Source organism: Pinus tabuliformis, chromosome 2_2, assembly GCF_031772625.1.
Source record: "Pinus tabuliformis cultivar Carrire ecotype Pingquan chromosome 2_2, CPIR1, whole genome shotgun sequence".
Taxonomy (NCBI): domain Eukaryota; kingdom Viridiplantae; phylum Streptophyta; class Pinopsida; order Pinales; family Pinaceae; genus Pinus; species Pinus tabuliformis.
Window position 1 is genome coordinate 594,238,201 of NC_142300.1, and position 6,524 is coordinate 594,244,724.

At 36.4% G+C, this 6,524-nt stretch overlaps 1 long non-coding RNA gene across 1 annotated transcript; it reads right to left on the minus strand.

Moving 5' to 3' along the window:
- Positions 1 to 2,909: 2,909 nt before the first annotated feature.
- LOC149194049 (uncharacterized) lies at positions 2,910 to 4,134 on the minus strand. The gene is made up of 3 exons (XR_016255023.1): positions 3,951 to 4,134; positions 3,770 to 3,837; positions 2,910 to 2,976 (listed from the first exon to the last, which is right to left on the minus strand). It is a non-coding gene; the product is annotated as an uncharacterized LOC149194049 (long non-coding RNA).
- Between the last annotated feature and the right edge of the window lie 2,390 nt (positions 4,135 to 6,524).

A 6,524-nucleotide genomic window follows, 5' to 3' on the forward strand; every position in this document is an offset into this window, starting at 1 on the left:
TAATAAAAAATAAATTATATTTTAAAAAATGATAAAAACAAAAACTTATATATATGTAAACTTCAAAATAAAACTGAGAAGAATAGTCGTGCGAAATTCTTCGAATGAAAATATGCATGTCATAATTATAAGAGTTTTAAATGATTTCTCAAGTAAAAACCAAACATAACTAGAGTCACGTAAGAGAGCGAGTGAACATTACATCGATCTAGTTGTGTCTACACCTCTTCCGGTGGAAACGAATGTACACCGGCCACGACCCACTTTTTCTAATGTCCTTGGCCGCACAGTTTCACCAATGACTAACGCGGGGACTTCCTTGCGGAAGTGATCTAGTCCCTAATATTTAAATTTAGATTCTTAACATAGTCGTCACTTTAAATAAAATGAAATGATATTCTAAGGTTTATGAGACTAAAAATAGCTTATGAGACTATTAGTTCTTGTTTTTTGCTTTTTGCAATTCAATGTTTTCCCGATTCAAATTTGATGATGAGCTGACCCAACCTTCTAACAATCTCTTCGCTAAAAAGACAATCCCAAGACACTGATGCTAACATGTTCTCATAACTTTCTCTGATGTCTTTGAATGCATCACATTCCAAAATAAAATGTTTTTCCGATTCCACAGCCCAAGACGTGCAAAATGTGCACCCCCTTTCTTCCCAAGCTTCTTTAGGCCTTTTCCACTGTCTTGTTTCACACCGAAGTTGATGTGAGTTGGTCCTTAATTGAGTAATAAGAACCTTTGCCCTCCACGAAATGCTAACTCCAATGAACTCTTTTACTGTAAATCACACGTAAGGTTGAATTCCTCAATGTAATATTTCTTCTTTCTACCCAACTCTCTTCCCCATACCTTTTTACGAAACTTGTCCATAACAAAATCCTTTAGCTCCTTGCTATTTTTGGGACATGCACTGAGGTAGATATTCCATTTTTGCATCCATGTGTAGTTTTGTTTCATCCATGTTTTCTTTCTTTCACTGATGCCTTCATTGAAGATAACATTAGGCCATCTATCTACTCTCATTTGTTCAATTCTTTTTAAGTATCTTATGAGACGCACCATAGCAATTGCTTCAATGGAAGTTGCCCCTGTTTCACTCAACATTATCTCATAAGGTACCAAACTTTTTATTTTGAACTTGCTCATAATCAAGTGTTTTTGGATTTTCTCAATTTGTTTCCATTTTGAAACGGGAGTGTTGCTAGCCCACAATTCACATCCATATAGCATCACTGGACAAACTAGGAGTCCAAAAAACACTTTAATCATTTTCCAATCCCATAACTTTGCCTCTCTACATCTGTTTTGAAGAGTATATGATGCTTTCCACCCTCCTAAAATTCTCTTCTTTCTGCAGTCTTCCCAATTGAGTTTGTTGTTGAAATCAATCCCAAGGTACTTGTACTCCTTTACTTCTTCAAAAATGTTGTCTTCAAAGAAGAAAGTATGCTCGCTCTGCTTCCTTTTATTAGGAAAACTCATTATTTTGGTCTTGCTAGTATTGACTTGCATCCCCACTGCTCTACAAAAATGCTCAAGGGCATATAAGTGCATTTGCAATCTATGGGCCGATTTAGAAATCAATACAATATCATCAGCATATAAAAGAAGCTTTATCACAAACTCCCCCAACCAAACACCATTTCCACCTTGCAGATTTAACCACTCTTCCAATTTAGCAATATATAGACCAAAAAGAGTGGGAGATAGAGGGCACCCTTGCTTGACTCCCATGTCACTTCTAAAGCTTTCTGAAATACCTGCTGAGGTTCTAATTTTGACTTTCACTTCTTCATAAAGTCTATGGATAGCGGCTCTATAATGCACAGGAATTTCAAGTTCTTCCATTCTACGCCACAACTTATCCCTAGGGACTGTGTCAAATGCTTTTTTGAAGTCAACAAAGTAGCGAAATACTTCTTCTTTGTCCTCCCAAACCTTTTCAACAATGTGTCTCAACGTGATGCCATGATCCACTGTAGAATGTTTTGGCCTAAAACCCACTTGTCCTGAAAAACTCATGATTGAATTATCAATAGATTTTTGGAAGTGCGCTGGTAAGAATAACTATTCGCTCTCCCTATCACATCACATAGCCACGCTAAACTTTCCTCAAACCACTTATTTTTATTCTTATTTTATTGCGGTGAATTAAATTATATATGTAATTTTCTACCATACTCTGTACAGAATTGAATTAATATTTATTTATTTTTGGAAGTTATTCAAAGAGAACAGAATGGACTCGTCTAACCAAGCGGAGGAATTGCCTTGACGGCTAAAAGTGGCCGAAATCTGAGTAAAAAAAATTCAAATTTTTTTGTAAAGGGAGTGTTTGAATCGTGCTTTTGATGGTGGAAATGGATTCAGCGCCATCAAAAACATCTAAGACACCTAAAATTTTGAAATTTAACAACTATAACTTAGATTTACAAAATTCCTTGCAAGGTTTTCTCTAAATATGACCGAAATTTCCATAACTTTCTGGACAACTCCTCTCCCTCGTTAGACTACATGAAACAAAATCGCTGAGCAAGGTTACAAATAAACTATACTCTAATAATAATCACATTCCAAGTAATATTTCTAATTTCACTCTCCTCTAAATTTCGCTTAAATTATTTTTTCAAAATATAAAAAAAATAAAAAAATAAAAAATAAAAAATAAAATTTTTTTCCCTCATTTTCAATGAATATAAACCATATGGTTGACATTCAAATAACACTCACAGGTACATAAAATGCTCCTCTTCAGATACAATACGGCTTCCATCTCGGCAACAGAAAATGGCATTCCACCACCGCCACCAACAATCTATATGTCAATTACAAAAATTAGTTCTCTCCTATCCCTGTGAAAGTCAAAATAAAGACCAAATCAGAAAAGAAACCATACTAACTTGTAGATCAAAACCTTTACCATTGTGAGTTTGGCTTATCAACACATCTCCTTCCAGCAATCCACCCTGCAACCAAGGTCCAAAAGTAAAACAGTCCGGCGTTTCAACACAGCCATGCACAATTTGTATATCCACTGTGAAAATTACTTCTCATCTACTTATGTGGAAATAAATGCAAGATCAAAGAAAAAGAAAAACTAATCAACCGGAGCTATAATTAACGATAAAAATACAAACGATTGATACTAAAAACAGGAAACGCACCATATAGAGTGAAAATCGACGCAATCAAATATAAAATTAAAGAAAATTGAAAGAGACAAAAATTAAAAATATCAAAGAAAATTGAAACAGAGGAAAAATAAGAAAAAAATTGCACATCTAAAATTCAAAATGGAGAGAAAGAAAAGAAACGAAAAATCCTAACCATTAGAGAAATTATACCCGATTATAATTACATCTAAAATTCAAAATGGAGAAAAAGAAATGGAAAGGAAAGGAAAAAACCTAACCACTAGAGAAATTATACCTAAATTATAATAATAATTAAAAGAATATCTAAATCATGGAATAGTAATTAAATAGCAGGAAAATTATATCGGAATTACAGTTATTAAGAGCAAAATCTAGAATACGAGCCGACAAGAGGAAAATCTTAAGATGCATGTGCTTTTGTGGGCCGTGTGAGTTTGGATGGGGTTTCACGTTATCCAAGAAATTCCACTTCAAAATATTAATCCACCGGGACACGCTGTGAGGTCAATTTGTGTAGCACAGGTTAACTTTAATTTTATAATACAAACCAAATTAAACCTCTTCATTCCCTTCACTGAATAAAATATAGGGTGGTCGTGATTACCGCAGATATCGCTATCTCTCTTTGGAATTCACCTGCATGAGACCCTGGTCTCCATCGACTCCTTTCATCTGAAAATCTTTTCACAATTTCTCGGCCATTAATTCAGGGTTTTCAGCAGCAAGGTCTATGATATTTAGAACGTCAACAGACAGAATTTCCAAAACATAAAGAAGTAAATTACCTGTAAAAACCAAAATCTGCCTAGGCGTAGCTGCAATTGCATAGAAATTGATGGATTCATTAATGAATGGATTATCTTCTCTTCATCTCTTCTTCATCCACAATTAAAGCTAGAAACAAAAGCGCAGACACCTGACAACAGAATATTGACCAACACACCACAATAACACCCGGATAGGCCTATCCAAACCGCCTGGCCCCCCGCCCCCAAACAGATTAGACATCCACACAGAAAACACAGAGACACAAACCACATTAACCTCAAAACCGACGCAGACTACTATACGGATGGAGACGAGAAGGAGATAGAAGAATGATAAACTAAGCCAGAAACAGAATTATATAAAGATATCTGGAGCTTTTTTAACAGGCAATTTAAATTCTGACCGTTTATATCACCGCCCAAATCCTTCACTATCCGGCCAGATCTCAATCTTTCCACTTTCTATTGTTATTGATAATGTAAAGTATTACCTCACACATCGCCAAATTGTTGGATTCTCTCGGGGACTTGGAGCCTAGAGAAAAACTATTTAAAAAAGGTCAAAGCAGCATGGAACTGCATTGATAAATTTGATATCCACCTATACACAAAAAGTTTCTCTCAAGAACAGATGCCTTTGCACTAAAGAAAGTCCTTAGTAAAGCTATAAAGAAAGCAGGAGAAGCTAAGTTCGCAAGGTGGCATGCTCTATTTGCAAATTTCGGCTTTGAAGTCGAACACATCAAAGGTGAAAAAGATTGTCTGTCTGACTTCTTAAGCAGAGAATATTTAAATCAAAAAGACATTGCCATGGTGATAGTAACAAAATGAGACCCTTTCCAACATACAGAGACTCTGAGAAGTATTTCTGAAACACTGAGAAGAATACTGCGCCAAATGGAAACCAACATGGCAGCTAAGAAACACAAAGTGCTCGATGTAAATTTGCATCCTCATTCAGATATTCAACACTTAGTACCTGAAAGGAAAGTCTACCCGAAAGGTAGCAAATTGATACACGACATGGTGTATCGGAGGAGTATGATGGCCACACATTTGGCCGAAGAATCCCTAAGTCAAAATTTTAGAGATATGACCATGATCTGGACAGAAGGAAGCAACTAGAGGAGAGTCTTCAACAAATATCTTGCCATAAATCGGACAAGATGGCCGGGATGGTACAACATGCCAGAAACATGGTCACAAGGTAATCCAAGCATTATTTTCCCGGATGCCATTTACAACTTTTCAGACTACAAAAAGTTGTGGTGTGACATCATGAATGTAGATGGAAAAAACGAAGCTCACTACACAAGAGTAAAATTTGGGGTCACAAGGACCACAGAAAGACAACGGCAAGGTGAATGGCTTCAACAATGGTGGAACGATTTCGGTCTCAACAACACTGCTATGGATCCTCTTTTCTTCCAGCGTGACTTTCAATATGAATGTGACACTTGTGGATTTTTAACTGAATGTCGGGATTCTTCATGTAAAACTATTGGAGCTGTCAATAATTATCAAGACAATGAAATTCTTGGTTATTTTATGAAAAGACACCATGAATGGTTAGTGATGACAAGATTAAACACCAAATTATCTTAAGAAACCCTATGATTGTACGAAGAATTTATACAAAGGCTTGGGATTCTTGTAGATATTCTCAGATAAGATTTCCAGGGGCCACACCCTTGGGGGACTAATGGTTCTCGTGGGCTTGTCCTTAAAGCTTCCACAATGTAATAATGATGTCTAGTCACAAGACTGAATGTGACCAATTTTCTTGTGGGCTTTTTCTGTTTAAAAGCATCCACTATGTAAAAGTTATTTACAGTACAATGTTTTTCGTGGGATTTGTTCAAATCTTCCACAGTTTAACCTAGTACGAAGATTCTTCAGTCATGAGACTCAGAGCACTTCTCTGACTTTTGGTGAGCTTTGAGCCATATCTCTTCGATTGACGAAAAATAGTACTAAATCTGTCTGCTTGACTGTCAGATGTTTGTCCCCTCATTTTCCTATATAAAGAAGGAGTATAGCTCATTTTGGGAATTCAAAGTATGAGTGTGATTTTGGTTATGTTTTTGAGTTTTTGAGTCTGAGGAGGAAGTTCTTGCTTCCATCTCTTTAGAGTCGGATCTGAGAAGCCTGTGCATCAGAGTGAGAGCTCTGGTGAGAACCTAAAGTGGCCAGATTCTTAGGTTTTTGAAGTTTGTATGTTTTCATAAGAATTCAAGTTCTAAGACAGAGTCTGTGAAAGGCTAGGAAGCCTTCAGATAGCTTCTTGCTTGACAATTCACAACATCTGATAAATGCCTAAACAGTCTATCTCTGGAAAGGAGCTTCAGAATTTCTCTCTGAATTTGTAAAGAAACTTCTGCATAAATATATGAGTATCCATTTTCTGAGCATGATACATTCCGCTTGAGTACATTTTTCATTTTTGCATGTGTTAAAACTGTCTGTTGAGGTAGTATCTATGAGACAAGAGGTTCGCTTGAGGTTTGCCAGAGGTTCGCCAAGGTCTGAGGAACACCAGTTCGTTAAAGGCAGGAAGCCGTGTGAAGGACGCTAGAGTGTGAAAGTCCAGAG